The sequence below is a fragment of the Leuciscus leuciscus genome (assembly GCF_965113295.1).
Source record: "Leuciscus leuciscus genome assembly, chromosome: 3".
Classification (NCBI taxonomy): Eukaryota; Metazoa; Chordata; class Actinopteri; order Cypriniformes; family Leuciscidae; genus Leuciscus; species Leuciscus leuciscus.
Genome location: NC_138727.1, coordinates 19,433,151 through 19,460,235, shown reverse-complemented (window position 1 = coordinate 19,460,235; position 27,085 = coordinate 19,433,151). Strand labels below are relative to the sequence as shown.

At 41.4% G+C, this 27,085-nt stretch overlaps 1 protein-coding gene and 1 long non-coding RNA gene across 3 annotated transcripts in view; one reads left to right on the top strand and one right to left on the bottom strand.

Annotated features, from left to right (window-relative positions):
• The window catches only part of lrba (LPS-responsive vesicle trafficking, beach and anchor containing), a 262,441-nt gene that overhangs the window by 14,331 nt on the left and 221,025 nt on the right, over positions 1–27,085 (top strand). The gene's annotated exons all lie outside the window — the stretch shown is intronic.
• Positions 8,728–14,515, bottom strand: LOC309494921. Its single transcript, XR_014204481.1, has 4 exons — positions 12,845–14,515; positions 11,381–12,812; positions 9,050–11,323; positions 8,728–8,803 (listed from the first exon to the last, which is right to left on the bottom strand). It is a non-coding gene; the product is annotated as an uncharacterized lncRNA (long non-coding RNA).

Here is a 27,085-nt window from a genome sequence, read left to right as displayed (position 1 = left end):
TAATGCTGAAGTTGATGTATCACCTCATAGAGATGAAAATATTGGTCAGCGTTGATGCTATCATCTGAAATCCCCTTAACCATGAAAGGATACTACAAGAAATATACCACTGTCCTCATTGGACATGGCAAACTTTTATTTTTTTCATGTATATGTTGAAAGCTCTAACAGATGCAGGTAATCACACGCGCTGAGTCGATCTGTCTCTTTGTTACTCTCTCTCTCTCAAATACACAAACTTTGATTTGTCTTTGTTACTCTAAAGGTAGGGTATGCACTAGGGGTCTCCTCTCAATACATTTCATATAGCACTCTTTGTGGCGAACATCTACTTTGGCCATTGAATTGACACAGCAATTGTTTTTGAGTTGCCTGATACATGAGTGGATTCTTTGCACACTAAGCAGTGAGCACTCCAGCCAACAATTAGCAAGTTGTTGTTCAGATCAAAGCAGAGAAAGTGCATTTGTACTTTTTTGCCTATAGTTTAGGTATAGTTCAGCAAATGTAACTCTGCAATTGACGCTGTAAAAAAAGGAATTGCAATGTGATGCTTTCCGATTTTTAAGTTCTATTAACTATTGTCTTAATACTTGTCAGTAAATTTGTTCATTCATAAAATGCACTATGCCTCATTTTGCCAAGAAATGTATCAAGGCACTTGCAAAGTTTAATCTTTGTACTAAAAACTATGGATTTTTTTTCACATTGTACCTTTTCCCGGTCAAGATGAACCCAAATGCAGTAAGGTTGTACATGGACCCACTAAGCTCAAGACAGTGATAATCAACAAATGACAAAAGATGAGCTCTCAACATCACAACAAATAACTAACAATAATGACAAACAAACTGCAAAACAATAATCCTGTGACAGTAAATGTATAATTCATGCTACAATGTACATTTGGGGGAATTCTGTTGGTCTAACATTTCCTAGTGCTTGTGACTCTAAAAGTCCTGTAAACTGGAAAATATGTAGTTGTTTTTTTTAACAGTGTGCACAGATTAGATGTTCACATAACTGCAAAAAATAGCATCTGACAAATCTTCAAATGTAGAATAAAAATGTCCCACTGCAGTTGAAAACGGTGTATTAGACTGTTATTCACATTGACTCAGTTAGACTTTTAAAGAAGAATGGAAATTGGACACATATAAAACAATTAAGTGTTTAATTAGTTTGGAGATGGCAATGCATATTTGCAGTAATTAGGTGGCACAACTTTACACTGCTGTTTCATTTTAAATGTTTGCTTGTAACTGATGTCTCTTTGTGTTGTCTGTTCTGTAAACAGTTGTTCCCCTTCTCTGTTTGTCAGAGTAAGGAAGGATATAGTGAGAAGCTTCCTGTGCACATAAAATATAGCCTAAATATTAGTCAAGACACAGGCCAGGCCAGGCCTGACATACTTTTGTCACTGGCAGATAGACTGGTAGACTTAAGGACTTTAAAAAAAAAATTATTACAACAGTGGTAACCCTAGAGATGAAGTGCCAGATAATTGTGGGAAGTTTGGCTGGAATGTGCACTTGAGAACTGTACTGGAAGGGATGAAATTGAGTGTTGAAGGACAGTCATGAAAGCCCGTCTGTCTGCTTTCACAGAATGAATGCTTTGTTCACCTGAGTGTGCCACCATATCCGGTTCCTGCAGGTGCCTCTTGTTAAAAAAACGGGAAAGAATATGCAGTAAAATGCTGTTATATTTCAGTACACATCCAAAGATTATGGCTCTGTAGGAAGAGGCATTGGCAAATGACAGTGTCTCAGAAATGATCCCTTATAAAAATGTTATGTCACACTGACAACATTTTATTTCACTCTCTACTCTCCAGACTAGATGATATCTGTGCCGTTATGTTTCTGTTTTGTGTGTTTCCTGCAGCACAGTGATAGAAAAAATACATGAGAAATGCGTTCTCTTTGGGTTTGTTTGCCAAGAACATCAAAGTCTGGTGCTCTGATGCCACCAACTAAAGCTCTCTCACTCTCTCTCTCTCTCTCTCTCTCTCTCTCTCTCTCTCTCTCTCTCGCTCTTGCTCTCTCTCTCTCTCTCTCTCTCTCTCTCTCTCTCTCGCTCTTGCTCTCTCTCTCTCTCTCTCTCTCTCTCTCTCTCTCTCTCTCTCTCTCTCTCTCTCTCTCTCTCTCTGTCTGTGAGACTGTTTAACTGCATAATTTCAAACTTACCATTTTCATAAATTTGTACAATTTTGTATATTCATACAAAAATGTATAAATTTAAAACTTTGTTTGCAAAAAATATCAAATAAAATATTCAGATGAAGACATTTTAGTATGGGATAAAAGCTTCCTATTTCCTACTTTCTGATCGGCATGCATGAGAGCTAATAGCCTTTTTACCAGGACAAAAAACCCCCCCCAAAAAAAACCTTTGAAATAAGCCTCTTTAAGCTATATAATTGCTGGTCAGTTTGTAGGTGTGGGTTATGCATTTGAGTAATGTCATTTTAAAGCATAGCCTATTTAATTGAACTATTTTATTATTTTTAGACGTTTGAAGTCCAGATTCCTTTTTCAAATTTTATCAGAGATATAATAATAATAATAAACACTTATATTCTTTAATCTCAGTCCCGATGAAAACATACATGGATGCTGACATGGCTTTTAATAACAAACAGACCAACTAGAGCGTTGTGTATCATACAAGCTTCTCCTTTCTGCCCTGTGGAATGGAATATGTCAGGATACAAAAGCCATTGTTGATTTCCTGTGAGGTTATGCTATAAACAGTTTTTTGCGATAGTGCTTTAAAAAGGTTTCCGAGTGCTTTAATGATCTTCTCTTTAACTAATTTGGCTCATTCCTCATATCTTTTAGTTGAGTTCATGACTGTAACTGTAGCACACAGTCTCATAATGTGTTGGACACTTAAAGGTGTTGAAGTTAATTTCCTCCTGACTCCACTGGAAATGAGACAATGGGCTGAATTGGAAAAGGCTGCCAGGTCCAAAAGTAGCTCACTGAGTAATAGTAATTGTGATACAGGCCTACCCTTCTTGAACTTAAGCAGTGATTACTAAAGCCGTGCACAGTAGTGAGAAACATACTGCTACAGGAAACTCAGCAGACAAAAGCTGGGTGGACAGGAGGGAAGTGGCTTTGAATGTGGGGTGTTGTAGAAATCATCTTCAAAAATGCCTTAGTGTCTGCATTAGAGATGTTCATTATTTTTCCTTAACCGACAACCAACAAGATTTTTTAAATTAGAATTCAATTCAATTAGAATGGATGTGTCTGTGACCCATTAAAATGAAAAACTTGTTTTTTCAAGGTTTTAGTTTTACATGCATAAATAGCAGCATAAACAACAGAACATGAGGATTCACACATCGTCACATCACACACCTGCAGCGCTTCTATGAACTGAGAAAAACATAATCAAATCATAGTGTAGCAAAGTTCGTTGTTATTGGAAGGAGGAGGCGGGAACCGGCGAACATTCAACAACTTTAATAATAAAAATAAACAAATACAAAACAAGCGTAAAAGAAACGGATATAATAAAACAGAAACACAGCATAAAATCCAGGCCTGGCCTCTCTCTATATAAAAGGAATTATTAGGCCTATATGCAAATTATATTTCACCTAAATATTTGAATGAAAGAAAAAACTGAAATGAAAGAAAAAAAACTGTGCGACACATTATAGGCAAAATTATTTTTTGGTTAATTTTTGTGACACTCCAAAAACAAGTTCACAGAAAGGAAACCAATTTATAGATTTTACGAAAAGCACAATGTTTTGTTTTTGTTGTGAGTGTAGACGAATTAAAGTTTTACAACAAATAAAACGGTTTACAGTTTTGAATAATGTCTTGCTCTTATCAGTATGACCATAAATGACAGAGTATTTTAAGTTGTTTCCGCTGTTATAAGATAACCATTCAAACGAGGGACTATATTGCAATCCGTAGCCAGGGCAAACTGCTCAACTTTGTAAAAGGGGGCTTGGCATCAGTGCTTTTGAGGCACAGTGTAGGCACATTTGTTGTGAATTAAAATGTATGCTATGGTTATACTCAGGTAAACAACACATAGCAAGCGGCCATTATTCGAGAAAGCGAACCATTCTGGTGGAAAAGTGAAAGCTGTGATATTAGGCTACATGTCATAAGGTTATAGATGTCTGAAAATAACACAATTTATACACAAGATATGAGACACTTCCTGTTTACCAATCCAAAATGGCCGACCTCTTGTTGGGCAAAGCTAATATCTATGGTGTGAAAGATGTCTGGCTTGATGAGATCTATATAGGTGCAAAGTTTTGTGACCGTAGCTGAAAAGGGATGTGCTACATATTTCCCTGAAAATGCCCATTTTCTTGGTGGCGCTATAGAGTCTTCTCTACACGCCCATGTATGAACCTTGGCCAAGCCATAATGGGAGATGACTCTGACGACTGTGCAAACGATTGTGGAAATTAAAGCATGACAAGTACCACAAAAGGACACAAATAAACATAAAAGTTTAATGTTAAAAAGTCAAAAATGTTTAATGTGTTGCCATGGCAACAGTATTTAAGAGATCAAAAATCTATCATTTTAAATCTGTACTTTAGTTAATGTCTTACTTTCTTGCGTCAGTTGGGGGCGCTACAACAGTGACCCACGCTAGCTACATTAATGTGATCAGGCCGCAAAGCCAAACATATGTGTCCAATGAGAAGTAAATCACATGATGCACACAGAAGATATAGTATCATTTCCTGTATAATTTTTTAAAAGTTTCTTTATCGCACTGGCATAGCTAGCAACAACGTTTGAGATTTTTTTTTATAACTCATGTCTAAATTTAAGCCTTAAAGTTCTGCATATTTAAGGGTGTGATCACTTAAGTGACCGGTGGATTGCCTCTGCTCTTTGGTTTGAGCTTAAATGCTTTTGTTCTTTATATTTTTTGTTTACATATTTTTTCAGCTCATGAAATGTTTTCAACTAAAAGAAAATCTTAAGATATAACATAAGTTTGTTGTGTATATTGCCTAATCCTAAGCTTGTTCAGAAATGGTGACACAAACTTGCAAAAAAAAAAAAAAAGTCTGACAAAGTCTTTCCCGCTAAATGTCATTTAAAGGTGCAGTAGCCTATGTGAGATTGACAACAGCAATGAAAGCGTAGTTCTGTTTGTTGCTAGCAGGATTTTTTTTTAATCAAGGAGTTTCTTTCTTCTCCATGACAAGCAGAACCTAAAAGAAACCAAAAACTGTGCATTGTTTACTCAGGGAAAGCAGGAAACCGCGAAAAAGAAAAAGTGGGTATTTCCACTTATCAATAAGCACCACCTACTGTAAGAGATTGAATCAGCATTTTCATTCATCCTGCAGTTCAGCATACAGTACATGCAGTGTTGTAAATTTTAACCTGTCAAAGGAAAAGAAGCTAATGTGCATTAAAAAAAATAATAATAAAAAAAGCAATATGTGTAAAACGATAACAATTCATAATTTTAAGAACTGGAGGGCAAAACATCCATAGAACTGCAGCGCAGGCCCTCTCAATTTACCATCTGTTTCAAGCCACGAATATTTAGATCATGTTTTCTTTATAGTGGTTTTCAATGGAAAAACACTTAACGTGAAACTTTGTGCATTACGTTCATATTCTGGGTTTTACTGCTTGCCTGTACATCGTTTGTTTTATTAATAAGGTGTGTACTGAATTTGGTCTTCCAGTATCACTGCATAAAAGCATTAAATCACATTTAAGCATTTTTTTTTTAATAATGGTTTTCTATAGGAAAATGCTTAATGTGCAATACAGCACATTGCGTTCATATTCTGGACACATCTGCTTACCATAGTATGCATCATTAATGTGGTGTATGCTGAGTTTGGTCTTTTAATATCACGGTCTTAGTACATCTTTGTATAAATGGTAAAAATAACTGGCAGTATATATTTTTTGCTTTGCATATTGCTTAATTTTTATTTATTTGCCTTATATTTTGCAGTTGTGTATAGCCACATGAATACTGGCATTCTTTAAAGTGCTAGTTCACCCAAAAATGTAAATTATGTCATTACTCTCTGACCCTCATGTCGTTCCAAACCCGTAAGACTTTCATTCATATTCGGAACACAAATGAAGATCTTTTTGATGAAATCTGAGCGCTTCCTGTCCCTCCGTTGACAGCTACGCAAGTAAATCTAACCCATCTGAGTTGTTTATCCACATTTTCTTAATTTTTTATTCACATATAAACATTAATCCGTGAACATAAACAGAAGCTGAACCGACCCGGTTTGACGTACGAGAACAAACCTCATTGGTTCTTGTAGAAGCTCAACGGCGCTGCGTAACACGAGAATAAACCTCTTTGGTTCTTGCAAAAGTAAACATGCTTGAGCTTCTGTTGACCACAACTGATGTATGAGTTGATGAAGGTTGATATGTGAATAAAAAACTAAGTTTAAAGTGATCATGTCTCAGAAAATTTGGACTAAGCTGCTCAATTCATATGGATTATGATCTCTTTATGAACTTTTTTTTAAGCGTCAAAGTGTCATTTGAGTAGCTGTCGATGGAGGGACAGAAATCTCCCAGATGTCATTAAAAAGATCTTCATTTGTGTTCTGAAGATGAATGAATACGGTTTGGAATGACATTAGGGTGAATAATTAATAATATAATTTTATTTTCGGATGTACTATCCCTTTAATGAAAGTGTCTCGGATAGTTGTACACTAGTAGAGAGTGAGTGAGAGAGAGAGATAAAGAGAAAGACATCTGTTAGTGGAAGCCAAGTCACCATGTGATGTTTCTGTGGGGATGCTGGCGGTGTGTACCATGGCACTGTTCGCCTTTGCTCGAGGCAACATATCCGTTCAGCCGTGTTTTTCATGAACAAACCAACCCTCGCAAGAGTCGCTGTCTCTCGTTGGTAAACATCAGATTAGCATGCGCAGCAGGATGTGTCCTTTTTCCTTACACAAACAAACTCATACCAACTAGACTGTCAAGTCAGCCAAGTCAACTGATCACATTAATTAACTTGTTAAATTCATTTTATTACTTAATGTATTGCATGCATTATATGTTGACTTGTTTCTCAGAATGACTGGAATATGATCGTTTAAAACATCACAGATGTTTTCTGAAGAAAAATAGACTGTGTTCATTAAACCATTGATTTAGCTAAATATCTGCACAGAACAAAAATCCTGAAAGAGAGAATCTTACTGTTAAATCAGTTATTTGATCATTTACTTTGTGATGAAAGAGAATAATATTCTACAATATATGAATATGCATACAGTGTGTTGCAATTCATTGCTCATTTACACTAAACTCAACAAGCATCCAAGCGAGCTGCTGAGGCCCCCCCTGTGCAGGAAGCTTATTCACTTCTAAATAGGGATGGGACGGTATGAAAATTTCATATCACGATAATAGTGACCAAAATTATCGTGATTATCAATATTATCACGTTTTTTTAAAAACGAGATGAAAGTGTTCAAAAAGAACTGATGCTCACACTGAAAACATTTCAACACGTTTTATATTTGACAATCAACAAACAACAAATAAAACAAGCAGCTCTATGCACTTTTTTTAAGCAAGATTATATTCTGTAGCATTTCCTTCCTTAAAATGACCATCGTCAATAGCAACGCATTATAACACCGCGCACATCACGGACGCGATCTCTCGTTTCATTCAAATACAACTTGCCGTCTTGCGTCTCCGTTTTCGATTGGATTGAAAATGAAATCAGAGTTGATTTATTGTTTACTGAGTTTGATCATATTTCTGTGATCATGTAAGATTTAAAACATTATTTGCCTGCCTTCCGCTAGAGTTCTTACGAGATCAAGAAAATATGATCATATAACACCGATTTTATCATCACTGCATTGGTTACCTATAAAGTTCCGTATTAATTACAAGGTATTGCTACTGACTTATAAAGCCCTAAACGGCTTAGCTCCAGTCTATTTAACGGATCTTCTATCGCCCTATAATCCATCGCGCTCTTTGAGATCACTAAATTCAAGGCTTTTGGTCATACCTAGGATATCCAGAACCACCAAAGGAGGGAGAGCATTTTCACATTTGGCTCCAAAACTCTGGAATAGTCTTCCTGATACTGTTCGTTGCTCAGACTCGCTCTCCCAGTTTAAAACTAGATTAAAGTCGCATCTCTTCAGCCAGGCATTCATATAATCCTACAGTTCAAACTACAATCCGGCCTCTATCCAATGCCAGAGGAGAACTGGCCCCCGACTGAGCCTGGGTTCTCCCAAGGTTTTTTTTTCTCCATTAAGGCACCTGATGGAGTTTTAGGACACCATTAGGTCACTTGATGGAGTTTTTCGGTTCCTTGCCACTGTTGCCTTTGGCTTGCTCAGTTGGGGATATTTTGGGGATATTTAATTTAATTTTATCAATCAATAAATTCCTCTTGAAACAAACTTTGTTGTATTATTTTAATTTAATACTGTGAAGCTGCTTTGATGCAATCTGTATTGTGAAAAGCGCTATACAAATAAACTTGACTTGACTTGACTTGACTTGACTTCCGCCATTCCTTCTCCTGCGCCGGCGTCAGCCTGTTGCTGGCTGGACAGGATTTACAGTGAGTTATTAAAATCGCGATAATCAAACACGGTTTTAATGATAATTAAATTTTAAACGATAATACTAACCGTCAGTACATTTTATCGTGGTTTATAGTGAAACCGGTAATCGTCCCATCCCTACTTCTAAATGATGTCTGGTTTTCTATTATGACAAAGGTTCACTCCACTGTCCTCGGTTGTATTTCATTGTCTAAGCTGGTGTGTGCGCACCTGTCTCTGTCGTCTGCACTTCTCAGACTCTAATGTTAGGGTTTGGTTAGAGAAAGAGATTATCAAACACAAACTGAGCACTTATGCATTATGAAGGGCATTTCTCAGAAGAGAAATGGACATGGGCAGATCTGCTTATGCGATATTGTGTCCTCATCTGTCTATAAAGTAGTAATCAAGTTATCAACAAGATAATAAACATTGGTTAGACCTTATCAATGCGTTACCTACAGGTGAAAACAGAATATTTGAATCATCTACCATGGTATTATTTTCTCCAACTACAATCCTCTACGTCAAGAGTTCTCCCCTCAAGGTCCACTTTCCTGCAGAGTTTAGCTCTAACCTTAATCAAACACACCTGAGCTAACCAAGGTCTCCAGGCTTAAACTGGGCGTACAGTGCGATTTCATTAATGTTTTTGTTAAATTCCAACTCTCACTTTGTGAGTAAATCGCATACGATGTAAAGCCAAATCTCACGATTTATGTGTTCATACTATACGGTCCGATCGTTGAGCTGTGACTTGACTGCTCACACTATACGTGTGGAACTTGCACTATAACCAGATATTGGCATTTGGCATTTCCAATTGATATAGCCTATTGTATTATTATTATTATTATTATTATTAATATGATTATTATGGTGCTTTTATTAGTAAATTGATATTACAATGAATTTGCCTCGCAAATTTTGTAAGTTCATAGCGCATAACCACATAACCGACGTGCTGCAAGGATAATAGATTGAGATTAGATAGATTAACTTACTCATTGTAAATGATTTAAAAACATTTTTTAGGTCTGTTATTCAATGAATTATAGGCCTATAATTAAAATGATTAACAGTCTGTATAATATGTCCGAACACTGCAATAATCAGTCATCAATGAAAATTAAGAGCAGCTTTACTTCTAACACTGACTTTCAAAAACAACCTGTTTAACACAAAATACTTCTCTTCTTATATTTTCACTATGTAACTATGGGCCACAAGATTAATATTAAAGCAACACCAAAGATTATTTTGTACCTTAAAATAATGTTTCCAAAATCGTTTCAGTGGTTCATCAACTCGTAACAGGGTGAACAGCACTTCTGCATTCGCTTTGCGGCCCTCTATCCGCTATAACTGCACTATGCATGTTTGCCAGATTGGGTAGCGGATCTGTAGTTCGAATGAGACCTATTAAGAAAATACAAATTTGACTTGCTTTACGGCAAGCGTTACAATAGCCGATAGGTGGAGCAAGGCTCTGGTTGGAGTGTACTTGGCAGGTACATATAAATGGAAGATGCCTAGAAGCCAGGTAGCTTTTGAATTGTCATCATGACGGAGTCTGCAAATAAAAGGAAGGGTATGATGTCGGAGGAGGCGAAGAAAAGAAAACGGGAGCATGATAGAGAAAGAGCTCATTGGAATAAACATTGGACTAAAATGGTGTCACCTGTCTCTGCAACTTTTTTTCCAATAAAATGCTCAAGATTTTCACAGACAATGCAAATGGCTATTACATGCTAAACTGTTAGGCAATACGTTTTTATTTTTCAATCTTGCTATTGTTAGACCGTTTCAAATTTCAAATTTACCGTTTCACACAATCTAATAAAAATAGCAAGCAATGTCATTATTTAGTTTTTCTTTGTTTCTGATGTCGCAGTACATCATACTTTCATAAAATCATGCAACATACTCTACCTTGTCTGTGGACATCGTTATTTCCAAAGCCGGTGCTGGATAAACAAATAGCGTGCGTGCGATGGTAGGCTAAATTATTTATGACAGCGGTAATGGACAATTCCGCTTCCAACCTGTAAGGGAAACTGAAGAGGAAAAGTGCTTTGGTGTTGCTTTAAGAAATTAAATTAAGGCATTTATATACTGTTATCAGCTTATGCTTAAGTAGATCCATCTCTCGTTGTCTCTGAGAGAATATGCACCATTAATGCAGCGTCAGATGGCGAAAGCTCGTCAGTTTACTTTCACTTTCTGTAGTGAATAATTGACTGGGGTTTGAGACTTCTTCACTGGCATAACTCTCGCACCAATTTAGCACCAATTTTTGCCTTTTAAAATGGGAAAAATTGCGACGTGGCATTTTTCTTTATCACCAATTGTTAAATGATAGACAACGATTCACATTTCTGTGATAATAAAATTAAGTAAATATTAGTGTGTATATGTAATGCAGGTGGTTTGGAAGACGTGGGTAATAGATTATCTATTTTGCAACATGAACTGGAGGTAAGCAACAGGTTGTTAAATTGTAGCTAGTTTGATAACTACAGAACTTAAAGATCTCCCTCTTTTCGATTTCTTACTTTCTGCATTAAAGATGAAATGGTTTAATTTCTGTTTTCGCGCAGGCGCAGTGAATGAAAAAACAATTTGTGCGTATCTCTGCTTCAACTGTGCGATACCCTTACGAGGGGCTACCAAAATTTCTGAAATTCAGAATTTCATCCGTTCATCCGATTGCCAGTTGGGAGACGTTAATCGCCTCTCCCCCCCCCGGTGGTCACTGCACGAAAAAGCTGAAATCTTTGCAAAGCTGCAAACAAAGTGTGCGAGTACGACTCAATTTCTGGTAAGAAATCGGCTCAAAATCAGACGAAAATTGCACAGTGTTTGTTTGCCTGGCTTTACTAGAAAGTTACAGGCAGGTGAGTTCGATCAAGAGCTAAACTCTTCAGAAAAGTGGACCTCAAAGACCAGAGGTAAGAACCCCTTCTCAAAGTTAACAATAATATGCAGGGCACCAGACTAACATTTGAGAGCAATAGTTCCAAATCAGGTGTAGAACTTCCACCATCTGTAGAACTTATAATAATAATTTAATAATAATTCATTACATTTATATAGCGCTTTTCTCGGCACTCAAAGCGCTTTACATAGAAGGGGGGAATCTCCTCAACCGCCACCAATGTGCAGCATCCACTTGGATGATGCGACGGCAGCCATATTGCGCCAGAACGCCCACCACACACCAGCTTACTGGTGGAGAGGAGACAGAGTGATGAAGCCAATCAGTATATGAGGATGATTAGGAGGCCATGATGGACAGAGGCCACTGGGCAAATTTGGCCTGGATGCCGGGGTTACACCCCTACTCTTTCGAAAGACATCCTGGGATTTTTAATGACCACAGAGAGTCAGGACCTCGGTTTTACGTCTCACCCGAAGGACGGTGCTCTTTGACAGTATAGTGTCCCCATCACTATACTGGGGCGTTAGGACCCACACAGACCACAGGGTGACCACCCCCTGCTGGCCTCACTAACACCTCTTCCAGCAGCAACCTGGTTTTCTCAGGAGGTCTCCCATCCAGGTACTAACCAGGCTCAGCCCTGCTTAGCTTCAGTGGGCAACCGGTCTTGGGCTACGGGGTGACATGGCTGCTGATACATGGTGGCACCAGCACCTGATTTGGTAGCACTGGGATGGCAGGGATTAGTAATATTACATATTTTGTCTCTTGGAAATGCATATTTGACAGTAACTTGAGTCGACAGTAGCTGGAGCTTGAGTTGGGTAAATGAAGTAAAACTAAAGGGCTATGCGATTTCAGTGCACACTGAAAATAAACCACATCACGGACATTGAGCAAAGGGACTTTGACCAAACTTCAAAAACCTTCAAAACTCTATGTGTGTAACGTGCACATACTGTGATCTGCTCGAAAGCTGCTGAAAACACTGTATCACTAGCCCCATGTGTGCAAGCAGTAGGACAGAACAAAGAGGCGCCATTTCACTTTGAAGCACGCAGCGCATGCAAACTGCATTTTTTAATGAAACTGCAGACTTTTAAAACTCACTTTTGACTGTATTGCGGTTTCAATTCTTATGTGATTAATTGGGTACCCCTACTTGGAAGCATAATACTCCCCTGCTTTGTGTAGTTAAAATCGCATCAGTGCCTGTAAAAGCAATGCTTTAAGCAACTTTTCAGGGTGTGACTGTGGTGCATTGGTGATTAAAACAGCAACCGGCTGTGGAACACGACTCTTGGGATAAAGGAAACCGTAGCAACAACACACCATACTCTCTTTATTTCAGGAAGTAGAAACAGAGCAAACCATCTTAACAAAACAATAGAGCTTGTGTATCCTTGGGAAATGTCAGAAATCCCCACAACAAGTTCTGGTTTACGATACGCTGGACTGTGGTGTTAGCTTTCCATTCCATGGGTTCGTCTTCAATAGCTGTAGAGAACAACTTTCTGATTGTGAGGCACCACAAATCCTAGTTGTAATTACGAGTCTTTGAATGAAATTACAGAAACGTAAATGTGTGCTAGCGGTGCCAGCCACTTCGAATTATCAGATCGCTTTCTGATTTGGCTGAAAATAAAACGTTGTGTGCAGTCTGTGTTCTATATTTAGAGAGCAGATGGTGTTGAAGGAACTGCTTGGCTGATTTGATTTTCACTGTTATCTTTTCTCACTGTACACAGCAGTTCACAGTATCAGATGCCCAGCAATGCCTGAAGTTTTCAGTGTATTGAAGAGCAGTGACAAGCTTTTAGAAAAGTTCTGTTGTTTCATATGTAGAATTTTCTACAACTTTCTAGAATTTGCCTAAAATTTCCTCCAGAATGTCCTGAATTTTTTTTTAATTTTTTATTAATTAAAAAATGTATATATTTTTTTCCATTTAAATTTTTCCATTTTTAAAACGTTTTAATGTATTATTACTATGAGAGGTACAGTACATTCTACTGTACAGCAGTAAAATATTTCTGTCACAATTTTGTCAAGTTAAACTGAACTTTTATTTTGGCAGGATTTAGTGAAGACCTTTGAGTTTGGGTTTGACCCTTTGACGATAGTTTGTTGTGAAATGAAAAGCTCATGAAGTGAGCTTTCAGAACAGCTCTGGAGATGAAATTCAGGTGAAGTGTCCTCATATGGTGAGATGGCAGACATTTAAAACATCATGAGCGTCATATTTGCATGAGTAAGTGTAGTTGATGAAACGGCGGCATTCCTTCACACAGAGACACACAGCACATACAGACTTTATATTTAAATAGTAGGGGTGTTACAGTTCTCTGTAAAAAATTTAACCGTACCGTTCTCAGCCTATGGTTTGGCACGCACTTGCACCGCACCAGTTCATCTGACGACGCATCTATAATATGGTTTGTTGAAAATAACAACGTGTAAAACAGACAGACAGAGTTCCGCTAATGTATGTTTCTGTCGATGGATACATATTCTGGCTTCACAAAATACAACAGTTAAAAAAAAAAAAGTTGACAAAACAGTCACTCTTTATAAACTTTGTTAAATAGGAGTGCTGTATGCTTTAATATGACCCAGTCATTTACGCCGCCATCACCTGGGTGATTTATGTGAGCACTCATCTGAAGCATCTTTAATTTACACAGTAAAGATTATATGCAATGTTATTTGATTACTAATTTATTTATGTACCAAAAAAAAAAAAAAACCCTACTGTTAGATACCTAAATAACCTGATAAACACTGTTTATTTTATTTGTATCTTTGCTCTATTGTATTTTTGTTGTTTTTATTTGACAGTTGTCCTTTTTTTACCTGAACATAGCACATAACATTTCTAGAACATTTACCTTTTTTACATTTAGAACATAGCACCGAACCGTACCGAAACTGTGACCCTACACCGTGATAAAAACCGAACCGATCCCTATTAAATAGTTTTTGCAGTTTTTATTTGTTTTACAAAAATCTCAAATGTCAGTGTCAAAAGGAATGTTTTTATATGTACACTTACATTTTCTAATGACACACTACCGCAAAATATATAAATAACTGGCTGAAAACCTCTTTTTCTTGGTGAAAATAGTAAGACTTTTGTTCAGTTACTGTATGTCGCACTGTACAGCCCTGTATCATGCAATGTGAGCCAGTGCCACTCTGGTCATTATGTGGCCTCGTCCGTTGTGTGTATGTGGCTTATGTGCTATGTATACAAGCTCCAAAACAACTTGGACCACCTCCTTGCTGTTGTCCTCTGCAGTTTTGAAATGCTATGTTTAGCTCCACATGCAGCACAAAGACTTTCATTATACCCAAATATAATATGAGCTCTGCTATCCAAATGTGACCTACTAAATCTACATGCCAAACCCCATTCGATACTCTCTCTCTGCGCTGCTGATCTGATTCTTCATTGATTCAAACTAATAAACATAAATCACAATAAACTATTTTAAATGAACTCCTAGAACTATACAGAGGAATGTAAAACTCTGCCTTTCCCATCAACTGGACATGTGTCTACGCCCTACTAATGAGGGAAGTTTCCTGTTGGCTGTTCTCTGCTTCCTCTCCAGTGCTTGATTTAGCAGCCGCACAGAGACTGGAGGCTGATTTCTCTATTAGATAGTGACTGTTATATACACACTTTAACATTATCAGTGCAAGCAAGGGATGAGGAGTTGAGTGTTCTGCCTCAGCGGATAGCAGGGTCAGTCTGAGTAATGATTAGAGGATAGGAAGTCCATCAACCCATCTGAGGAATGAACAGTGATTATGGTCAGAAATCCTCTGCTTCTGTGATGGAGGAATGCACATCTGTTTGGTGAAAGACAAAAGATTGTAGAAGCTTTCAAAAGAAGCTGGACATTAAAAGTTGATGCTAGCTATGGGGAAATTAATAAAGAAAATGTTTGAATGTATAAAGTTAGTTGACTGACTATGGATATGCTTGGTTGACCAATCAAAATAAGCCTCACTGACCCATTAGTACTGCTGTAGGCTGATTAGAGATGAAACGGTATGAAAATTTCATATCACGATTATAGTGACCAAAATTTCGTGACAATTATAGTGACCAAAATGTAAAAATGTAACACAATTAATCATAAAGGTAAGTAAATGATGACACAATTTTCATTTTGGGGTAAACTATCTCTGTAATGTCGAATTTTTTTGTGAAATAGATTAAAACAAACAAAAACATTACAAATACTTTTTAAGGGTTGTCCCTGTGACTGAAATTTACACCACAGTACATTTCTGATTTGAAAGGTAACATTTGTGGACAGTGGACACTATGAATACGTTTGTTATGCATTAAATTGCAATTGTTTTTAGAAATGATTCTAAATTATTAAAAATTTCTAATGTCTTTGTTCATAATCTTTTAGAGAATTAGCAGAATTTCATCCATTAGGTCTGCTAGAACTAGTAAACGAACATTTCATTTATGGTTGTGTATTTGTGTTTGTTTAAAATTAGGCTAAATGAAAACAAAGTGTGCTGGAACTAATATTAATATAGCCAGTCCGGTCAGATCATTGGTCCTTTCATATAAAATGCATTTATTTAATAATTTGCACACTTTGTACATTAGATTAAAGTTGCTACACTTTGTTCTGATCAGTGATGATAGACTTCTTTCCCCTCTTCTTTGAACATAAATCACTATTAGAAAACAGCAGGATGTACATATTTACTTCAGGGAAACTGATGGTGCTTTCACTTGTGTTTGGGAAAAGCAAGGGCAGAGACTTGAACGTTAAACTCATTAGACTTGCAAATTTGAAAAAAATGTAAATGTATCTCTGGAAATTGTCTGGTGTATGTTGGAGATTATGCCCTCACATTTTCAGCCTAAATAGATTTTCTCATAAATTTGTTTTCCATTTGCTCATTTCCCCATCTCTCTCTTTTCTGTCATCTCTGTGGTTTCTTACTGCTCTGGCTCACATTCAGCGATAGCCGTGGTCACATGCTCCACCCAAAAATTTAACTTCTCTTGTCCTTTACTCATCCTCATGTCATCCCAGATGTATGTGACTTTCTTTCTTCAGATGGACACAAATAAAGATTTTTCATAAAAAAAATCTCTGTCCATGTAATGTAAGTGCCCCTGAGGTTGTATGGTTTACCATTGTGTTCGCTTTGTGTGGTTTTTGAAGTGTCAGCTCTTCATTTGTGATCATCTGAAGAAAAATGGCATACATCTAGGATGGTATGAGGGTAAATGATGAGAGAATTTTACATTTTGGGTATCTTTTTAACTGACCCTAATCAAGTCTGAGTTGTCAAAAGAAAATAAACATTGGCTAATGAGAGAGAGAGAGAGAGAGAGAGAGAGAGAGAGAGAGAGAGAGGGAAAGAGAGTTTCAGTTCTAGTGACTAATTAAATTCTTTGTAATGGTTTTATTCATGCTGACCTGAAGTGTATATCTGCCTTCCTCTTCAGATTACTTGATGGGCTGCAACAGATAATGATTAATGGATGAATGAAAATGCATTGTTCTTGGCTTGGGGGTGGAGCTAGTGCAAGTAGTTTAGTCATTTGTTGTCTTTTCATTACAAACCCTGTGCTAAAAACAGCAAATGCTGCCTGACTGCTGAGAAAATTTGTTTATTGAAGACTTTACCTTTCAAGAAGTGTTTAAGATAAAGTCTGACTTTCAATTTTGAATGATACTGCTGTTTTCTATTTCATTATATTCCCCAGCAGTGAGCTTAAGTCTTCCTCTGTATAATGTCATTTGTTTAGTGCTAAAATAAGATGCTAGCCAGCAACCAGGGGCTGTACGTAAAGTGTGCGTGGCTGTCCCTGGTGTTGTCCTCCTCACCATGGAGAAAAGTTCTTGTTATTGTCAGCCCTGGACCAAGAGCTGTTCACCCATTATTAATTCAATGGGTCCTCAGAGGTGAAACGCAGGGCTCGGTTTGCCTCTGAGGGATCTGGTGACTGCATCATCAGCTAGAGCAGAGTCTTTGTAAGAGAAACAGAGTGAGAAAAACGGATATGGTAAAGAAACCAAAATAAATCGTACTCGGTTACTAACGTAACCTCGGTTCTCTCTAGAGAGGAAACGAGTACTGCGTAATATCTTACGCTAGGGGAAATCTCTTTTCCGCGAGATACTGAAGCCAAAAAATTATCCTTAATTTTGAAATAATGTAAAACGCGTTGCGGCAGCATGCAGACATAGGCGAGACAGCTCGCGCGCCTATTGGCTGCCCTGCGGCAACTGCAGCAGCCTATCGATAAGGCCCTATCGTGACGTCATCACCAATGGGGGCGCTTCGCGCCCCATACGTCACGTCCCGCCGAAACGGGCGTGGCCTGGGGCTATAAATATAGCATCGAAAGGCTAGCTTACCGGTTTTTCATCGCCGGAGCGAACCGGAGCGTGCGCAGGCACGGCAAGATACGCAGTACTCGTTTCCTCTCTAGAGAGAACCGAGGTTACGTTAGTAACCGAGTACGTTCTCTTACGAGAGGTACTCTCGTACTGCGTAATATCTTACGCTAGGGGAAACAGTGTAAAACGCCGTGCATGCTATGATCCAGCACCAAAGTCCCAAGGGCAGGTGCCCGGGCTCATGTAGTACATGATCATAAGTGACTCACAGAGAGCCCAGGAAGAGTGGCTAGAATAGCATCATTCCTGTAATGCAGCATCCTATAAGAACAGTTATAGTGATGGTATTTACTCAGTCAGGGCGACCCCGGCCTGGACTGATGAATATAGTGGGTCTTACACATTGCCCATAGAGCTGCGCGATCTAAACGAGCGTTGCTCGCGCTATTTCGGTATTCTGGGCCGGACGTACTCGGGGCAGACAGTACCGTTTTTTAGACTGAAAGCAGCTTAGCTTGCAGAGCGGGAACCTCTAGGTTATAAAACCTTATAAATGTAGACGGGGAGGCCCAGCCTGCCGCCATACAGATATCTTGCAAGGCAATCCCACTAGACCAAGCCCACGACGAGGCCACGCCTCTCGTGGAGTGCGCTCTGACACCTAATGGGCACTGCAAGCCCTTAGAGGTGTAAGCCAGCGCTATAGCATCGACTATCCATCTGGATAGGCTCTGTTTCGAAACGGCGAGTCCCTTAGAACGTCCGTAGAGTGAAACAAAGAGCTGCTCCGTCTGTCTGAAAACAGACGTGCGGGACACATAAGCCCTTAGCGCCCTGACTGGGCAAAGGAAGCTGGCGTCCTTCTCCTCGTTAGAGACCGGCAGGGCAGACAGGGAAATTACCTGGGCCCTGAACGGTGTATTGAGGGATTTAGGGACGTACCCGTGCCTTGGTTTGAGTATGACTTTCGAGTCATTTGGCCCAAACTCCATACACGTCGCGCTCACTGAGAGCGCTTGTAAGTCCCCTATGCGCTTCACTGAAGCGAGAGCCAGAAGAAACACCGTTTTGAAAGACAAGTGTTTGATATCTACTGACTGGATAGGCTCAAATGGGGCACCCTTCATGGCCTCCAAGACCGTAGAAAGGTCCCATATGGGGACTGAGGGAGGTCTGGGAGGATTTAACCTCTTAGCTCCTCTAAGGAACCGAATGACCAGATCGTTCCTTCCTAGTGACTGACCAAGCGTTGGTTTGGAAAACGCTGCTATAGCCGCCACATAGACTTTGAGCGTGGATGGGGCTCTGCCTTCATCCAGTAGCTCTTGTAGGAAGGAGAGAACCTCCGTCACTCCACAGTCCAGGGGTGAAAAGCCGCGTGCTGTGCACCAGCTGGAGAACACTGACCATTTTGAGGAATAGAGCCGTCTCGTAGAGGGAGCTCTAGCCTGCATGATCGTGTTTAACACTCCCTCTGGGATATCAGAGGGTACCCGTTGATGGCCCACGCATGTAGGGACCAAAGCTCCGGGCGAGGATGCCAGATCGAGCCCCTGGCTTGAGAGAGGAGGTCCCTCCTCACTGGTATTGGCCATGGGGCAGTGCTCGTCAGCTGCATAAGAACTGGGAACCAAGCCTGGTTCTTCCAGAACGGAGCAACCAGTAACACTGAGCATCTGCTTTCCCTGATCCGCTCTAATACCTGAGGTAGGAGCGTGATGGGGGGAAAGGCATAGAGCGGGCAGCGGGGCCAGACGTGGGCCAGCGCATCCCTGCTCTTTGAGAAAAATTCCGGGCAGTGAGCGTTTTCTTGAGACGCAAACAGGTCTATCTTTGCTCTGCCGAATGTCTGCCACAGCAGTTGGACTGTCTGCGGATGCAGTGACCATTCTCCTGTTGGAACATTGTTCCTCGACAGTCTGTCTGGTCTCACATTCAGGTGGCCAGGCACATGCGCTGCTCTGAGCGAGCGCAAATTGTGCTGAGCCCATACCAGGAGGCGTTTCGCTAACCTGTATAGGTTTCGGGATGTGATGCCTCCCTGGCGATTTATGTAGGCTACCACTGACATGTTGTCCGAGCGGACCAAGACGTGGTGTCCTGCTATTTGGGGACGAAAGCGCCTCAGCGCGTTGTCGACTGCCATCATTTCCAGGCAGTTTATGTGCAGAAGCTTTTCCCGTTCTGACCACTGGCCGAAAAACGGTCTGCCCTCGAGCAGTGCTCCCCATCCCGAGGTGGAGGCGTCCGTGGACACCACCTTCACACTCGAGGAAGTCCCCAGGCTTACACCTGACTGGTACCAGTCGGTCGCTCTCCAGGGTATCAGTGCTGAGACGCATTCCTGATCGACCTTGAGACGAAAGTGACCTGAAGTCCATGCTCGACGCGGTACTCGTGCTTGTAGCCAGAACTGCAGTGGGCGCATGCGAAGCAGACCCAGCTGGAGAACTGTGGATGCTGCTGCCATGAGACCGAGCATCCTTTGAAACTTCTTTAGCGGGACTATAGTGCCGCGGCGGAAGGATTCTGTCATGCGCTGAATAGTCAATCTGCGCTGTAGCGATATTTGAGCTGTCATTGACAGCGAGTCCAGTTCTGTGCCCAGAAAAGATATTCTCTGACTGGGAGACAGTGAACTTTTCGCCCAGTTGACTTTGAGACCCAGATTCTCGAGATGTTCGAGTAAAATGGTTCTGTGTTCTATGAGCTCCGTATGTGACTGAGCTAGAACCAGCCAATCGTCCAAGTAGTTCAAAACTCGCATTCCCCGAAGTTTCAGGGGAGCGAGGGCTGCGTCCATGCACTTTGTGAATGTACGGGGTGCTAGGGACAGGCCAAACGGTAGGACTGTGTATTGATAAGCCTGGCCCTCGAAGGCGAATCTCAAAAATCGCCTGTGACGTGACGCTATTTGTATTTGGAAATACGCGTCTTTCAGATCTATTGACACAAACCAGTCCCCGTGGCGAATTTGCGCGAGGATTTTCTTGGTTGTGAGCATTCTGAACCGGCGTTTTGAAAGCGCTACGTTCAGTTGTCTTAGATCTAGAATGGGTCTGAGACCCCCGTCTTTTTTCGGAACCAGAAAATATCTGCTGTATAGCCCCCCTTCGCTCTGAGCTTGAGATAAAGGCTCTATTGCCCCTTTGCTCAACAGTTTCGCAATTTCGGTACGAAGTACACTTGCTACTTCCTTTTCTACCGTGGTTTCGACTCGCACCTCACAACGGCGGGGACGTCGAGCGAACTGTAGCGAATAGCCTCTCTCTATAATGTTCAGCACCCATTCTGATACACCGGGAAGCTTTGCCCACGCATGTGCGTGCATAGCTAAGGGTTGAATGAGATCGGAGCTCTGGTCGTGACATAGTGGCGACCGGGGAGCTTCGGTATGCTGTATTATAGACACCGCATTTGCAGCGCTCGAGGCGGGGAGTGTTTTGATCACAGCGGGCGGTTCGCCCGCGCTCGGCTCTCTCACGGCAGGTAGCTGAGAGACGGCGAGCGTGGGGGAAACCGAGGGATTCGTCATGTCTGTGAGTGAATGTGGGCGCAGGACAGCGGGCACATTTGCACTGAAAACACCATCGACCTGAGTCGGTTGTATGTGTGTTGGTTTCGTTTTTACAGAAACCGAGAGACATGCAGCGTGTAGTGTTTGTGGGCACTGGGACGTGGGCACGTTCACTACATTCTGTGCGCAATCGACATGAGTCGATTTTATGTGCGCGAGCCCTGTGGGGCGGGCTGTGTCTGTGTGTAGGAATGGGCACTGGGCAGTGGGCATTTTTACTACACTCATAACACCGTCGGCCGTGGCCGGAATACCAGAAAATACACTCTTTACAGGATTTATCTGGGTCGCCGTGAAAACGGCGTTTGTGTACAGGCAAGCGGGTAATGTAACCGACTTGTTTACTGCAGAGTACACTGGAACAGTCGCATGTAATGGAACTGGACGAGCGGGAAGTTTTGGTGGAAACCCGGCCGCAGCGGGGCTTGAACACCGTCGTTTTCCTAAGCTGGCTAGGAAGACTTTGAGGCCTCGGGCTTCATCTCAACCTTCGGCCGAGTCCCACGCTGTGGGGGGCGGCGGCCGGCAGAGCGAGAGCGTGGTCTCTGGTCCCGGGCCTGTCGACGCTGTGAAGCGGCGGCGGGGGGCGGTGGCTGCGAGCTGCGAGCAGACGGCTGTTTAGAGCGGCCTGATGCGGAGCTAGAGCGCTTTGGCAGAAAGTGCTTCATGGCCTGCGACGTCTTTTGTACCTCAGCGAATCTGTCCGCGAAATCTTTGACGGACGATCCAAAGAGGCCAGTAGCAGAAACGGGGGCGTCGAGGAACACAGAGCGCTCCGAGTCCGGCATTTCTGAAAGCGTCAGCCAGAGGTGTCTCTCAGAAACGGTGAGAGAGGCCATGTTCCGCCCTATGGCCTGTGCCGCGGATTTCGTAGCGCGGAGAGCGAGGTCCGTAGCGCTCCTTAAATCCGCCACGTTGACTGCTTCCGTGCCTTCCTCGTCCAGCTTTCGGAGAAGGTTAGCTTGGAAGATCTGGAGAGTGGCCATAGTGTGTAGCGCTGATGCAGCCTGCCCAGCGGCGGTGTAAGCGCGACTGTGCAGGGTGGAAGTAGCGCGGCAGGCTTTTGAAGGTAGCGCCGTCTTAGTCCGCCGTCCAGCAGAGGGCGGGCAAAGATGGGCTGCTACTGCCTCCTCCACTAGAGGGAGAGCGAGGTATCCTCTGTCTTTGGCACCGTCCACCACGGAGAATGCCGCCGAAGCAGAGGAACGTAGCCTGGCTGAAAAAGGGGCGCTCCAAGACTTTGCCAGTTCTTCATGAAGCTCAGGAAGAAACGGGGCGGGTCTTGAGGGCGTGGAAACGCGGTCCCCTTGTAGAAAACAGCCGTCCAGACGGTTGCGTGTAGGCTCGGCGGGCGCGGACCACTCGAGGCCGAGGCTCTCTGTGGCCTGTGTGAGCAGACGCATCAGCTCAGCTTCAATGCTGGCCCGTTTTCCTGACGACTCGCGGGCAGAAGAAGGGGCGAGGTCCACAGAGCTCGCCCAATCCTCGCTGTCCGAAGCCAGGATAGAGCAGTTGTCCTCCTCGAAAACTGCCGCTTCTTCCTTGTCATCTCCGGCGGAAGCGGCGGCCAGCGGCGGCCACTGTCCGGGAGTGAGAGACTCGAGAGAAGCAGACGGCGAAGCTGGCAGGCGCACCGGCGAGCTTTTCTCGGTGGGAGGCTCAGGGATCCGCTGAGCACGGCGCTTTTTACGGCGCGGCGTCGAAGCTGGAGGTGCAGGCTCGTGGAAAGTTGCCATGCGAGTCCTCAGAGTCGCCATAGGCATAAGCTCGCAGTGAGGGCATCCGCCGTCAGCGAGCGCTAGAGCCGCATGTCCTTCACCCAGGCAGGAAACGCAGATGACATGGCGGTCCCCGTCGCTGAGTGGGGCTCGGCACGAGCCACAGGATGGACGAGACATCTTGAAAAAGACGCTCTGCTCTTTTAGAGAAGGAGTGTGAGTCGCGGCGGCGAACACACACAAAGCAATAAAAGGATATAACGCCGGATAGCGTAGCAGGAACGGTGGTTGAAGGCGGCGCGGCCAGCGACTCCAGGTACCGAACTCGTCCCGCTGAAATGCTGTTTCCACGGCGCGGCTTCTTCTCTCTGGATCCAGCGATGCGTGAGCTCCGCTGAAGAGATGAAAAATCGGTAAGCTAGCCTTTCGATGCTATATTTATAGCCCCAGGCCACGCCCGTTTCGGCGGGACGTGACGTATGGGGCGCGAAGCGCCCCCATTGGTGATGACGTCACGATAGGGCCTTATCGATAGGCTGCTGCAGTTGCCGCAGGGCAGCCAATAGGCGCGCGAGCTGTCTCGCCTATGTCTGCATGCTGCCGCAACGCGTTTTACATTATTTCAAAATTAAGGATAATTTTTTGGCTTCAGTATCTCGCGGAAAAGAGATTTCCCCTAGCGTAAGATATTACGCAGTACGAGAGTACCTCTCGTAAGAGAACCTGTGGTTTCTGATCACTATAAAGAGCTATAGGAGGATATAGGACAGTAGTCTTCAAAGTGTTAGCCAGGGCTGCAAGATATTGGAGAAAACTGACATTGCGATTTGTTTTTCTGCGATATGTTTTGCGATAAGAAAACAATTTCACCAGGTCACTAGAATAGCTATTTGGAAAGAATGAATTATTCTAGAATATCTGGTTATTTTTTTAAGGAAGTGAATCTGCATAGAAAATAAACAAATGACAAGCATAGATAAATACAATAGAAAAAGGATACAAATTAAATAAACAGTGCTTTGTTTTTCAGGTAAGTCTAACAGTATTCAGGTACAGAAATTAAATACCCGGTAGTCAAATTATGTAAAAAAAAAAAACACTGCATAGTCTTGACTGTATAAATTAAACATAATTAATCTTAGTTAAAGATTCAAAAGTGATTTTCTGTTTTTTTTCTGTTTGATTTACATTTAATGACACAGATGACAGCAGATGTGCATATTGCGATATTAATGCTAAAACAATATATTGTGCAGCATAGAGTGAGCCACCCACCTTCCCCAGGAGGGCTCCAGAGCAGTCGCAGATAATAATGAATTCACCAAGTAAAATCTGCATTCAAAGACAACTGAATTAATACTACAGTTACTACTAATTGGTATGTTTTTCTCAACTTAGTAAACAATGAATTTACTTGACCAAAGTTGCCTATAGGCTCACTGCGATTTTTAAAATGGTACTTCATGATAAAAAGGTTGCCGACCCCTGATATAGGCCATGCAACCTGTTCTGCTAAAGAATTTTGCAGGTATGTCTTGTCTTCTTTATTTTATCTGTAATAAAGTCTGTATGTATAATATAAATTTAGAGGGCTTTTTTGCATATTTTGTCATACAAAAAACTGTCATACAGTTCATTGCTACTTGATAAACTTATACTGAAGAAAAAAACAAGACAAGAAACCACAGCAAGAGATGAGGTTTTAGATATGTATTAACCTCAGAGTTCTCAAGAGATCTTTACTGTGAGAGGCGGATTTCATTTTGCACAACAACCACACTAACGATCTTGTCAACCAAAATTTAAATAATAATTATTAATGGCAACTTTGGTTGCCATAAATTGGCCATAAAAAATATGGTGGCAATGCTTCAGTTATACGGGATGTCATATTGGTACCTGTATATTTTACAACTTACAAAAATGTATTTCATTAAGTGGTATGATGTTAATATGTACCAAACTACCAAAATCTGCCTTTTATCTTAAAATGCATTGATAACTTCCATAATAATAATGGTGGCAACACAGAGAGCCACATAATGAATTTGAGTAAGAAGAATATCGTTTTACTGTTTTTCACTATTCACTGTGTCCTCTGTGTGAGCTGATACCATCTTCACCCCAAAGTCACATTCACAACCGTTCAGTCTGGGTGGTTGTCAGGTCCATTAATCACTTGCACGGTGGCCGCAGATCTATTTGGGTGCCGTCCTCCATGCTGCCTGCCACACAACGCAATCAGCTCCTCTTCCAAGAATGCAAATTTAAACGGGGGTGGTGATCTATTACCGTGTGGTGGTGAAGGGAGGGTTATTTGACAGGCTAAACGGGAGGCGAAATGCAGGACCGCCAATCATATGAGTCAATTTATTTGACTTTTTCATTCATTTTTATATTTCTCCGTTCGCACAGTCTGAGCGATCTATCATTCAGTGGGTTTGAAGAAAGAATCTCAATGGGGAGGCTGCAATGTATGTGTGTGTGTGACTGATCATGGCTTTTATCTCCTGCCTTGTTAGCCTTTGTTGCTGTAGACTGACAGTGATACCCCCTTTCCTCCCTTTCCTTTAATCCACCTTCAGTCATTTTAATGGGACAGTTTCTACCCAATAGGCTGTCGATTTATACTTCCCTCCAGTCCTTGATCAAATTGTGGTCATGGCTTGTCTGCTGGCAAATGACAGCGATCTCTTTAGACCCTTATGACTGTGAGATAACCGCTTCCACCTCAGCAATATTACTCCTGACATCTGCATTGTTTTTCTTATCATGTGCTGTAAAGAACTGTTCAATAGTAAAAATGTCTCATCAACTATTAAGTTCTGACAAATGATTGCATTTTATGAGTTGCACGATTTATTTACAGACACAAAGGATATTATTTGTGGTGTTTGAAAGACCCGTGCACCCTCATACAGAGGTCCTTTTCATGCTGTGATAAATGAATGCCTCACGTTAGCAACAAAACAGTGAACATCACATGAGCCCTGGTTTCATTTGCAAGCTAGTTTTCTGCCCTAGCAAAAATCTTGGTATAGGCCATGCATATATAAATGTGCTGATATATCTGCTGATTATTGGTTAAGTAAGAACCGTTGTTGGCCGTTTTGTCACATGTTGATATTGTTTCAGTATTACATTAGTTTGATCTTTGCTGTTTTTTTTTATTTTTTTTTAAGGGGTGGTTGATTGTGATTTCACTTTTCTTACTTTAGTTAGTGTGTAATGTTGCTGTTTGAGCATAAACAACATCTGCAAAGTTACAATGCTCAAAGTTCAAAGCAAAGGAAGATATTTTCTTTTAAAGAAATCGTTTTTTAAGGACTACAACAAACGGCTGATAGGGACTACACGACATTCCTCCCGGGTTAGTGACATCACTAACCCTAAAATTTACATAAACCCTTCCCCTGGGAACACACAGCCCATGTTGAGAAGAGGAAGAGTTGTTGTAGTAGAGCACATTTGTGAGTCTGCTCAAGCTGTCTCTCTTTAAATTTTAGCTACATTTTGAGCTGAAACTTCACATACACACTCTTGGGACAACAGAGACTTATGTTAGCCTACATCTTGTGAAAAGGGGCATTATGCCACCCCTTTAATCACGCAGTCGACGTGAATATAGTAAAAGAAAGGCATCCAAGTACTTTACTACAGTGGTTCTCTAACTTTTTAGGCCAAGCACCTCCTTTGGGTGCTGAATGACTGCTGAATTTGGTCAAAAGCTGACAGCTTTTTACCCCTTACCTTCATGAAATCAAACTAACGGTCTTTAAGGGCAAACGGAATAATATCTTGCGGTTTTGCTGGGAATTAAATTGTGGTGCACATCCTTAAGAAGAACATTAACTATTCACATCTTGCACTGCC